The sequence below is a fragment of the Rattus norvegicus genome, chromosome 17, assembly GCF_021556685.1.
Source record: "Rattus norvegicus strain SHRSP/BbbUtx chromosome 17, alternate assembly SHRSP_T2T, whole genome shotgun sequence".
NCBI lineage: Eukaryota > Metazoa > Chordata > Mammalia > Rodentia > Muridae > Rattus > Rattus norvegicus.
This window is the reverse complement of record NC_141550.1, coordinates 4,773,459-4,786,259: the sequence shown is the minus strand read 5'-3', so window position 1 is coordinate 4,786,259 and position 12,801 is coordinate 4,773,459. Positions and strand designations below refer to the sequence as shown.

At 45.4% G+C, this 12,801-nt stretch overlaps 1 long non-coding RNA gene across 2 annotated transcripts in view; it reads left to right on the top strand.

The window, feature by feature from the left end:
* The window catches only part of LOC103694026 (uncharacterized), a 37,758-nt gene extending 30,546 nt beyond the window's left edge, over positions 1 to 7,212 (top strand). The window contains exons 3-4 of one of the 2 annotated variants that reach the window (XR_015641408.1): positions 2,851 to 2,934; positions 5,390 to 7,212. This is a non-coding gene — a long non-coding RNA (uncharacterized LOC103694026). Of the gene's footprint in view, positions 1 to 2,850; positions 2,987 to 5,389 lie in introns of both variants that reach the window. The other variant, XR_015641407.1, reaches the window with a different exon arrangement.
* The last annotated feature ends 5,589 nt before the right edge of the window (positions 7,213 to 12,801 follow it).

Here is a 12,801-nt window from a genome sequence, read left to right as displayed (position 1 = left end):
AAGTTAGATACTATCAACACACATCTCACTGCCTGTTCAGGGGGAGAATTACAGGTAAAGAGCAATTCATTTAAAAAGTTGGCTTCTACGGAACTCGGGTAGCTCAGTGGTTGAGAGCTGCTCCTGCAGAGGACCCTGGTTGGGGTTTGGGTCCCAGCGCCCACGGATCTTATGCCCTCTTCTGGTCTCTGCAGGAACTGCACACATGTTGTGCACTAACATACGGACAGGAAAATACAATAAAATAGAGGGAAAAAAATCAGTCTTTTAAAAATAGGCTTTTAGTTTCAAGCTCTTTCTAGATTTGAAGGAAATGTGTGGAATTTAGTTTGGCTGTTGGGAAGAGCAGACTTAGTCCGTGGAGCACGCCAAAGCGCCGGAATCTCGGCTCCATTAATTTCCTGTTTCATGTTCTACACAAAACACTCCTGACTGCTTTGTCCCCAGCCACACAGTCAATGACATTGGGTGGTCAGCCTTTGCCCAGAGCCTAACCAAAGATGTTTCAGAGCCGTTTTGATTATGTTTTTTGTGGAGCCCCCCCGGGGGGGTCCCATGACTGATTCCCACTTTTATGTGACGTCTTGAGAGCTGGGTGGGTGTTGATTTCTAGGTGGTCAGCCTGTAACGTGATGAGTGAAGACAAATTCGAAGATAAAGGATTGTGAACTTGAGACGTGGCTTCGGTTTCTCAGTCACCCCCTCAGCATGCTTGTCTCAAACGAAGCAGTGTCAAGATGTGTGAATAAAGTGAATGGCCAATTCCACAGAGTGTGTATGGCAGGTGTGTAGACCTCCCCGCGACCCCCGCTCCGGCCCCTGCCTCTCTGTACTTCTTTCTTTCTTAGTAAAAACAAGTGCTTTTATCACTGTACTTGAATGCAGGGTGAACTGCTTGAGAGTCTGTCCAGCTCAGGCCTAAGGCTTTGAAATATTAAAAGGTCTCAGTGTGATTATTTGGGAAAAAGGTGGTTAAGAAATTGTGGTGGTTTGTATATGCTCAGCCCAGGGAGTGGCACTATTAGAAGGTGTGGCCATGTTGGAGTAGGTGTGGCCTTGCTGGAGTAGGTGTGGCCTTGTTAGGGTGGGTGTGGCCTTGTTGGAGTAGGCGTGGCTTTGCTGGAGTAGGTGTGGCTTTCTGGAGTAGGTGTGGCCTTGTTGGAGTAGGTGTGGCCTTGTTAGGGTGGGTGTGGCCTTGTTGGAGTAGGCGTGGCTTTGTTGGAGTAGGTGTGGCCTTGTTGGAGTAGGTGTGGCCTTGTTGGAGTAGGTGTGTCACTGTGGGTGTGAGCTTTAAGACCCTCATCCTAGGGGTTGGGGATTTAGCTCAGTGGTAGAGCGCTTGCCTAGCAAGGGCAAGGCCCTGGGTTCGTCCTCAGCTATGGGAGGGTGGGGGGACTTCCTAGCTGCCTGGAAGCCAGTATTCTACTAGCAGCCTTCAGATGAAGATGGAGAACTCTCAGCTCTTCCTGCACCATGCCTGCCGGGACACTGCCATGATCCTGCCTTGATGATAATGAACTGAACCTCTGAACCTGTAAGCCAGCCCCAAATTAAATGCTGTCCTTGTAAGAGTTGCCTTGGTCATGGTGTCTGTTCACAGCAGTCAAACCCTCACTAAGGCAGGAATAATTGCCACCGTATTAATTGAATTCCAGCATTAATTGATATTTATGGAACATAATAATCACTTATTCTTCAGTCCTCTGCCTGACCTCACTATTTGCATTGCTGATCCTCAGAACACATCTGGAAGTCAAGAAATCTCAGCTTCCCAGCTTTGCTCTTCAGTATTTTACAAGCTGCCTGAGTCCTTGGTTTGTTCACCTAAGCTTTAAATATCCCAAGTTGACTTTCTGATATGAGCTGGGATTGCTCTGAATGCATAAGACTAAGTCAGGAGAATCTTAGACCCCAACAACATTGTGTGTTCATTTCCATGGACTTCTTTTTGGTACATTCAGCTAGAACTTCCTAGTTTTCTTTGTATAGGTCTTGCACATGTTCTAAGTGATTTAGACTTAAGTCTCTCTCTCTCTCTCTCTCTCTCTCTCTCTCTCTCTCTCTCTCTTTCTCTCTCATCTTAACTGCTATAGGAATGTGACTGACTTTCACATCCTGTAATCTGTCAGTCCTAGTTTTTTGGTCATTACTGTTGATTCTTCTGGGTTTCCTACAGGATGGTAATACCATCAACTCACAATGATAGTTTTATTTGATGTTGTCTACTTAACCATGGGTAGGTATATCTTGGTACTTTTCTTGTCTTACTGCATTAGAATCAATTCTAGTAAGTTGGAAGTAGTAACAGGGGCTGGAGAGCAGTAAGAACACTGGCTATTCTGGCAGAGAATGTGGGTTTGAGTCCTAGCACCTACGTGTCGTCTCCAGAAGATCCAATGCTTTGTTCTCACTCCTGTAGACACCAGGCATGTACATGGAGCACAGATGTGCATGCAAGCAAAGTACATGGATATGTAAAAATAGGAAAAATAGTAATGAGAGGGGGTTGGCCTGTCCGTGTTCTTCACCCTGGTGGGAAATTGGAGTCACTTGTTATAAAGTATGACACATACAGTAAGCCTTATGTTAACACTTAAACAGTTCTTGTTTAGCCATAGATAGTCTCTAATGTATTTTGATCATGTCCATTTGTCCCTCCATCTCTCCAACTCCTCCTACTGTTCCTCACTGCTTCTTCCCACCATCACTTCTCTCTTGTTATTACTAACACCTGTGTCCAATTAGTGCTGTTCTTGGGGGTGTGGCCATCAGTTTTCAGTTGGATGTGGAAATCCTACCTTTGTCCATGTCCTCAAAAGATTCTGTCTGTTTGTCCATCTGTCTCAACAGCCCATCTGCTGTCAATAGCTCTTGCACAGAGGAAGGGGACTCAGAAGACCGGCTTGATCTTGTGCGGGGCCAGCCGTGGGCAAGGTGAGCCCAGCTGTTGTGAGATGAAGTTTGCAGAACCACATTAGGTCCACAGGTCAGCGTTTCACAGCTCCCCGCCTCTGCCAGCTCTCGCATTTTCTGTCCCCTTTTCTATGCCCTTCCTGAGCTTGGGGCAGGGCTGTGATAGAGGTGAATCAGTCTACAGTGGGTTTCTCAGGGACTCACTGTGAAAGGAGAGTTAGTGGTCTCTCTACCCTCCCTCCCTGATCTTTACTTCTGCTGGTGCTGACAGAGCCGTTCCTGTACCTGCACCCCCATCTGCTGCTTTTTATTTTAAACAGCTTCACTGGGCTACAATCCACACAGCATACATTTTGCCTGTCTAGAATGGCACAGTTCAGTGGTTTCCTGAAAGCTGTTTTTGTCTCAAAAAGAAACCCCAACCTCTTTAGCTATGTCCTTTCTACGTTCTCCCTCCCATTCTAAAGACACTTCTAGTCTCCTTTTGTGTCTGTACACTTCCTTACTATGGTCATCTCCCATGGAGGCAAACATGTACTGTGTGATCTTTCATGAGTCTGTCTTCTTTCAAGTTACAGAAGGTTTCACAACTCATGGTTCATTCATGTGGTTGCATGCAGCGGTTTCCTTCCTTCCGAAGGCTGGATGATACACATATCAGGCACAAACATACCACACCAGGCACATGCATCAGGCACACCCATCAGGCACACCCATCTGGCACACACACACAGACACACACACACACACACACACACACACACACACACACACACCAGGCACACGCACATGTCAGGCACACACACCAGGCACACATACCAGACATCCCTCTTTTCCGAGGTCCTCATCTTGTATTTTCTTCTTACTGTGCACTTGAGTGATGTGCCCAAAGGGCACAAACGAACCAGGAGGAAATGTCTCTTGTACAAAAGTGCAATGTAGCAATGCCTTTCAGCTAGTGTTTAAGATTGTGTCACGTCTGTTTTCTCTGATAAATCCCATAGAACTGGGACTGGCCTTTTTCAAATGCCTTATTGCATGGGGTGACTTATTTGGCGTTGGATTAATGTCTGAACCTTTTAGTTAATTAGTGTGAAACACAAGCCACCTTTACGTAATGAGACTTGACAGTAAAAGGAGAAACCCGAGCAGATGCTCACCCCTAGAACCTTTGGGGCCCTGCTTCTTTGTCCTTTCTTCAGCTCAGGGTGGCTGACTTCTGTCAAAGGAGTTGTTTCTATTTCCCATAATTAGTCGCTTCATGCAAACATCTAAAGAGTCCTAAATTACGAATTAACACTGAACAATTGTACGTCATCCCAGAATGAGATTGTAGTGCACAGTGATGATAAAGTTTGGGTTAAAGGAAGCAAGACTAATAACAATGGTTAGTAAGGTGACTGGCATGTCGTAAAAGAAGACATGACATGGTCCAGAACCCTCCTGAGGAACCCTTGAGATCCCTCAAAGACATGTGATGTGCACACTGTCCTAAGCTGTCATTCCAGTGACATTCTTCCTGGCAGAAATCTGAGATTCGTTCTCCTTACACATCCATCTTCCCTTTTAAGGCCATATTGTAAAATGATACTTGTTCAGCCCTGAGTCAGAGCTGATACAAACATTTGATTTGACTGAGCTGAGGCTGGGTGATTTAGAGATTCCTACCCCAACCAGGAGTGAGCTAAGACAGTCTTAATAATCTCAGAAGGCCAAGAACTTTGTCTGAATTACTAAATTCCTGTTGGTTGGGTACAAGAGTGTTTGATGCCGCAAATGGAGGGGTCAGAGGACGTCGGACTTCAAGCAAGGCTCCAGAGAGTGACTGTGGAGCTTCGAGTGTCCCGAGTTTTCTCTATGGGCACAGCACACCACTTAGGTCCTTCTGGTACCTTCACAGTGCCAGCTAGGTGCACAGCAGTCTCTGCTGTGTCTAACATGTATCCCTCACTGACTGAATAATGCAGGGCAAGTTACTCATTACCGCTAAGACTGCCTCTCTGTGGAGATCAACTCTACTCTGTCTTATGTGTTCAGTGCAAGGAATAAACATGATTTGTGCACCCAGTGTCTACTCCCAAAGCTGGGCAGGTAGGCATCTCTGCATGCCCCTCCCTTCCTGCCCTTCTCTCTCCTGCCTCCATAGGCTCCTCCCCTTTCCTGCCCTTCTCCCTCCTGTCCCCACAGGCTCCGCCCCTTTCCTGTCCTCCCTCCTTCCTCCACAGGCTCCTTCTTCTTCTCCCTCCTGTTGTTTCTTTCCAGCAGACCTCACTGGTGCCATCGAGGCCAGCTCTGCACCTAGACCCTGGGGATCTGCTCCCGTGGAGGAACAGAGAAAGGCCGACATGAAGTAGAGCTTCTTTCTGGGTCTCACTGGCCTTTGGGGGAAACTGGATGCGATCCTATTCCCTAACTCTGTGCCTCCTTATCCCTGGCTTCAGCTGTGCTTTCTACCCACTTCCTGGTTACCTTGCAGACCTGTCACTGAGGAGGCACTGAGAAAAAAACACTGGCTGAATGGATCTGCACAATTCAGATATAAAGAAATGCCCACGTCTGCGAAGAACCAGAAAGAGGCAGCTCTATGGAGCAATGAAGCGCCAGCCGCTAGTAGAAATTTAACTGGTTCTCACCCTGGTGAAGATGCTGGGGGAGGCCATCCTCCTCCATGGCTAGTAGCAATGTGAATCGTCACCAGGTTTACGGACAATGATGCAGCAAGCTCAGGTGAATTTAGCCATCAAGGTGGCCCACCTACTGAGATTAAAAGGTACTTGTACTTTTCAACCCAGGAGGGTATGCCCACAAATTTCTTCAAAAACTGAAGTACGCACATGAAGATTTAGATTTACAAGGGTGTTCACTGAGTATTGTCAGTAAAGGTAAAAAGAAAGTAAATAAATGGGAGCTTGCAAAAAGAGCCCCAGGGAGACTGACTGTGGGATAATTAGGAGCACTTCCCAGGATGCACAGTTAGACATTTGACACAGCAGGCAGAGCCAGCATTATCCACAAAGAATTGAGTGAGAAGAAAGAAGAGCAGAGAAATCTGTATAAAAAGACCCAAACTTAGAAAATAGACATGGAACAATAAAATTCTGTGTCTGTGTGAGAGTGAGTGTACATGGGAACTGTGTGTGAGTGAATATGCACTTGTGCAGGTGTGTGTGTGTACATGGGTGTACATGCGTAGTATCTGTCTGCATTTATGTATGTATATGCGCATGTATATGCATGAGTGTGTATGCATGTGTGTGCATGAGTGACTGTGTATGTGTATGTGAATGCATGTGTGTATGCATGTTCATGTAGTATCTGTGTGAGAGTGAGTGTGTGCATGTACATGTGTGTGAGTGAATATGTGTATGTACATGTGTGTGTATGTATGTGTGAGCATGTGCATGTAGTGTCTGTGCATGTGTGGGCATGCATATGTGTGAGAACTTACATATGTTATCTGTGTGTGTGCATGCATATGTGTGAGAGCTTGCATGTGTTATCTGTGATGATGTGAACAGAGACACACAAGGGAAATGGATTCAGGATATAATCATAGGCTATTTGAGGAGTCATAAAAAGCAGAAAATAAGAACAAGCTAGACATATTTTCTGTCAAACATGATGTGATTTCATTTGTGAAAATTAATGTGTGTTGCTATTGTATAAAACTCTTGCAAAAAGAAGAGCAAGCCGGTAGCTAACAAGGCTGAAAGTTCATTTATAAACCTATAAAACGAGACATGAGCTGCTGGCCCAGGGCTGGGGTTGGGGCGTGGATGTAATAATGTGAGAGAGTGAGACTGGGGATGAGCAGGAATCACTCAACCTTGGCTCCGGTGCCTGTGGGACTCAGCCAGAGACGCCCAGCTCAGACAGGTTGCTCTGACCTCGCCTCTGTTTCACAGCACTTACCTTTCAAGGCAGGCTGATCGAGGGCCTAGCCAAGGAAGGTATGGAGTTCTCTTGTCTAGCACAGAAGATTCCTGGGACTGTCCTCGTGCATCTAAGAAAAGACCAGGAGTTTACCCTTGCCCAGGATGTAGAGACCCACGAACAACTTCTCTGCATAACCCTTTGAAGCATCTTCTGTTCTACAGGGAGGAGGAGGGAGTGAGGCACACAGCACAGAGTGGTGTAGATGTTTAATCAAAAGAGGTGCAGTTGCTGATAAGATCATAGAACAGAACATTAATAAAATACTGTTCTCCCATGGCTTGGGGGTTCTTTGATAACCTGGGCTGAAATGCCAATGTCCTTTGGACCATAGCAATTATTCAAATTAAATCATTGCTTATCTTTAAAAGAGATCCTTGGAATTCAGAGTGGTGAATCCTCAGCAGCTCCTACTTATTCTGACTTCCTCTCAAGACGGACAAGCCATGTACAGGCCTTGTACGCATCTGTCTCAACATGCCTTCCTCTCCCTGCAGACCTTGTAGCTAGATGGTGCTATTTTTTTTATCTTGTTCCCTGGAGGTTATTAGTTTATAAAAAGCCTCATTCTTAGTTTATAAAAAGCCTCATCAGTTATATATTCAAACACAAAATATTGATTGAAAAAGGCCTGGTGAGAATTTCTGATTTTTGATTTATACTAGGTCGCTTGCCAGATTTTTTTTTAATGTGTAAGGTTTTGTTTTTTAAATCTGAGGATTCTATGTAGTTATGACCAGAGAGTATAAATAATATTGGAATACCGAGTCCCAGTTTTACATAGGAAGCTTATGTCCTTCTGGAAAGTAGGTAGTAGATCTGTGACAAAGTTGTATTCTTACAATTAATCAAGCTGACAACCCAAGAACCTCCCAAAGACACTGCTAGGTTTGCAGAGACCCAAAGCCCCCAGTTGAGCAGTTCCCCTTCTGAACTGAGAGGCTGCTCATGCTGTGACTTTCCTCTGGGTTTGGTTTCTTATTTTTCCACTTTATGCTTTTGCAGGACATTGATTTTATCTGCGACAGGGTCTAGCTACAGAGCTGGTCACAAAGTTGTGACCCTTCTTCGACCTTCTGAAGTGTAATATACTATTGACAAACTGATTACTTTTGTTCTTAGACAGTTTTCACATGTACATAATGCATTCTGTTACTTACCCGGCCCCTTATCCCTCCTCATCTGTATCGGTGCTCTCTCCCATCACTATCTGTCCCTTTCTAAGGTTCAGGAATGTTGGTTTCATTTTGTGACTGAACTGAGTTTAACTAGGGCCACTTGTGTGACTGCTGGGTTATGAGTGACATGGCAACACACTACAAGGATTCCTGCCCCACCCTGAGTCTATTAGCACAGCCTCTTCCTCTTATGGAAGTGTTCTTCTGTGAGATGCTTTTCAACCTTTCAAACCAAACTTTGACCCAACCTGTTGTAACCAAGTGGATAAGGTCCCTTGAGGTCATTGTAGCTGTGTACTCATCCTGCTTGTGCTCTGCCTCCATTGTACCACATTCCCTACTTTTTGTCTGGGACCCACTCATGCCCTCGACTCAGAACAATGTGGTGTGTTGAAGACCACTTGCTGGAAGCAGAGAGATGCTGGAAGCAACAACTCTTCCCAAACACGCTGGAAGCAGTGTGTGGCTGTACAGCAATATCTGCTGGGAACTTTGTGTCTTGTTCTGAGCACTGACATCTGATGGGAACTTTGTATCTTGTTCTGAGCACTGTCATCTGATAGGAACTTTGTGTCTTGTTCTGAGCACTGATGTCTGATGGTAACTTTGTGTCTTGTTCTGAGCACTGTCATCTGATGGGAACTTTGTATCCTGTTCTGAGCACTGACCTCTGATGGGAACTTTGTGTCTTGTTCTGAGCACTGACATCTGATGGGAACTTTGTGTCTTGTTCTGGGCAATGATATCTGATGGTAACTTTGTATCTTGTTCTGAGCACTGACCTCTGATGGGAACTTTGTGTCTTGTTCTGAGCACTGACGTCTGATGGTAACTTTGTGTCTTGTTCTGAGCACTGACATCTGATGGTAACTTTGTGTCTTGTTCTGAGCAATGATATCTGATGGTAACTTTGTATCTTGTTCTGAGCACTGACCTCTGATGGTAACTTTGTGTCTTGTTCTGAGCACTGACGTCTGATGGTAACTTTGTGTCTTGTTCTGAGCACTGACATCTGATGGTAACTTTGTATCTTGTTCTGAGCACTGACATTTGATGGTAACTTTGTATCTTGTTCTGAGTCCCTATGAGATTCCTGAGAAAAGCTAAGGCAGAAGCTTCCTTGTTACCACATCTGCTGTGCTGTTCACCGTAGACACAGGACGGCCTCTGCTCAGGATGACTTTAGACCCAAGCAGCTTCCTTTCTCAGTCCTCCTGCAGTCTTAACCAACCCCACCACATGGACCTTGTCTTCAGGTCCTGGAATAAGCAAGGTTGCATTGGATTCTAGGTTTGTCTGTGGCTCCCATCCAGTTCAATCCTCTAGTTTCTGGAATAGCCGAGAGGTGTTGGCTGCAGGGCTGCTCAGAGTGGATCCTGTCTGGACCCTATCTGAAACACCCTAGCAGGAAGTTGGCTCAAGGGTGGAGGCTCTTGACTAGGCTTGGATAGCACTCACTTTTTAAAAACAAGATTATGTTTTTCCCTTTCTGCTGGGATTTTTCTTTCCTTCCCTTCCTTGAGAAGGGATCATCCCAACCCCCCATCACAGTATAAATTACTTGAGCAGGATAAATCAGCAGCAGCCTCCATGGTTGCAAAGAGCTTTTCAAGAGAAGGAAAGTCAGTTTGACAGGTGAACATGCTGCCCAATTAAAGGATTAGCATTTTGTCTCCTGCACTCGAATTAGGAGCTCAGGACTCTAGTGCTGACTTGTTTATGATAAAATTATTTGTGGTCATTTTTTCAGGGAATGTGTGGAGGGTGTCAGTTTTGATATTTTAGCCTCAGAGGCAAGTAGAAAATGACACCCACACGTGATCAGTGGCACGTACCAGAACTTGTCTCCAGCTCGTCAAATCCAGGTGTTTTCTGTTTTCCTTCCCTATGTAAAGCAACCCACTCCCCACTTTGTGGCAGGAACACTCTAGCTTTCACTGAATCTCAAGGTTTTGTGCAGATGGATTGGCTGCTCATGTTGGAGGATTGTGTTCCTTGTCCCAGCCACTTTGACTGGGTGATTAGGAGGCTGATTGGAGGTTTTGGGGTCAGAGGCTGGGGTAAAGGATTGTGCAGAAGGCCACTTTATCCAGTTTTCATGTCTATCTGTTGCTTTGGATGCTGCTTTCTGGTTTCCATGGAAATATAGATGACTGGGATGGGACCATCTACACAAGTGACAAGGAAGGCACTTGTCTTGAGAGGAGGCTCAGATAGAGTCTTCTGCCCTGTGGCCTCTGGGAAGTCATTTCCTTTTCTGAGTCCTGGGTCATCGCTTAAGTCCCTGTTGCAGCTGGAATGCAGCTGACCTAGACTGTGCACCTGTGCTGAGCCCTGTGTTGGTCGACTTTCTGTTACTGTGGCAACTGTCTGGGATGAGAAAAAAAATGCACATCGGGCAAGAAAGCATCTTCAGTAGCTGGTGTTAGCTAAACTGAATAGACATGCAGAAGAGTGAAATTAAGACTTTGTCTCTGCAAAAGACTCAGGGGCAAGTAGGTGAAGGGTCTTAACACAAGGCTGGATTGGACACACCAAATCCGGTCAAGGAGAAAATAAGGTGTATGCTTCAAATTACAGGAACAGAAGAACTTTCTGAACAGGACCCCCATGATGCAGACATTTAGACAGACAACTGGCAAATGGAACTTTATCGAACTAGAAATCTTTGTATATCTTTAACTGAGGAGACAGCCTGCAGAATGAGAAACACTCTTTACCACATATACATCCGACAGAGGGTTAGTGTCTAGAACATACACAGAACTAAAACAAACAAATACAGGAAAACAACCCAATTAAAAATTGGGGCATGGAACAAAAGAAAAAAGTCTCGAAATAAAAAAAGATTTAAATATTTAAGAAAACTCAAGTTAAGTACTTTGTGATTTGCTCTTATCCTAGAACAGCTAAGATAAAACAAAGCAAACAAATGACTGCCAGGGTGGTGGCCATGCCTTTGGTCACAGTGCTAGAAAGGGAGTTGGAGCTCTGAATTCCAGGGCAGCCAGCGCTGTATAGTAAGTTCCAAGCCAGCCAGGGCTACATAGTAAAACCCTTCCTTGAACAACAAGAGACCCCAAAACAAATGACAACCAATGCTGGTGTGGGTGTGGAAAAGGGAGACACTTATTCATTGCTGGTGGAAGTTCGAACTGGTGCAGCCACTGTGGAAATCAGTGTGGGGGTTCCTCAAAACACCCGACTTCGCTCTATCACATGATCCAGGTACAGCACATGGGCACATGCCCAGAGGACTCTGTGTACTAAAGGGAGGTCTGGTTCTCCGTGTTCATTGCCATAATACCTGCAGCAGCCGGGGAACCGAGGCAGCTTAGACATTACCAACTGAAGAATGGATAATGAAAATGTGGTGCATACAAACAAGGGCACATTATTCGGTGGTAAAGAAAAATAACATCATGAAATTGTCAGGAAAAGGTGTGAGTGCCATCGCTCTGAACGAAGTAACCCAGACCCAGGAAAACCAATACTAAGAAAAACCGATACTAACAATACTCTCTCACAGGTGGATGTGATCTTTGAATATTTACATGTGCGTGTTTAAATAGGAGGGCCAACAGAAGGCAGAGAAGGGAGGGCAGGGTGGAAAAGGGAGGGTGGGGACACCCAAGAGTTTGGAAAATACCATAGGCAACCTACTACTCTAGTAGAAGCTTCCTAGGTTATAAGCATGGGCAAACATATACAAAAAGAGTTTAAATGGAGCTACCCTATTACAGACAAGCACTTCTTCCCTCAGCCACTGTAGGCTATTAGACGAAAATCCCAGAGGCAGGTGTAGATTATCTCTTTTCAGGTTGGTGGTCAATGGTGCCCCACAGACCTCCAAACAAATAGGCAATCACCAGAACTTGATGGAAAGAGCCTATTGCTGAAAACACCACACCCTCTAGCCATAAGACCTGAATGAAGCAGGCTGGAACGGACACTGAAGGTTCATTCCTACCGGCTAACTTTCATGGATGGAAGGCACTATGTATGTTATTGGTGTTAGCAGTGGTCTACTCAGCTGTGAACCCTGTGAGCCGCCTGGCAACAGTGGCACAGGCGTGGGAGTAACCAACCACTTTCTGTTTGTGTTTAAAGCCTTCTCTGTGAGACAGAACTCATTATGCTCGTCACTATGAACTGGGCCAAAGCTCTATGGGTTATTAGATCTTAGGGAGACAACCCAGTTATTCTGCTAAACTGTCCAAGTTCTGATCTTTATATCCATAGATGAGTGCATCTCTCAGCTCTCACTGGGGAAGCTTCATCTAGCAGTAGATGGTGAAAGCTGACTCCTCACGGATGCCGGGGTGCCACTGCCTGATTAGGAGTCAGTTAGCGGTAGCTGTGTTACTTGTATGTAACATATAGGAAAACTTATGTGGTTACGCACTGCCGTTCTGTGCTTCAGAATCTCTCTTCTATGTTCAGAGACATTGTCTGTCATACTAGTCCCAGGGTGACAAACTGGGTGCAAATTACAGGTACTGGTTGATTTTCTGTCGGCAAATCCACTGTCTGGCTTGTAAAGGTTCCAAGATTCACACAAAGATTACTTCCTATAATAATCCTCCTCTGGACTGAAGAGTAGCTGTGTTTTGACATTTGTGCTTACCCACTTCTTGGATGGGGAGCTTGGAGTTGTCCTCACTCCTGCTCTTACTGGTGTGTGACTCTGAGAACACATTGAAAGCCCTGTTCGTGGTGATCTCCATGTATTAAATGGGGACAGCAGAAACACCCACCTTACCTAGTTGTCATGAGG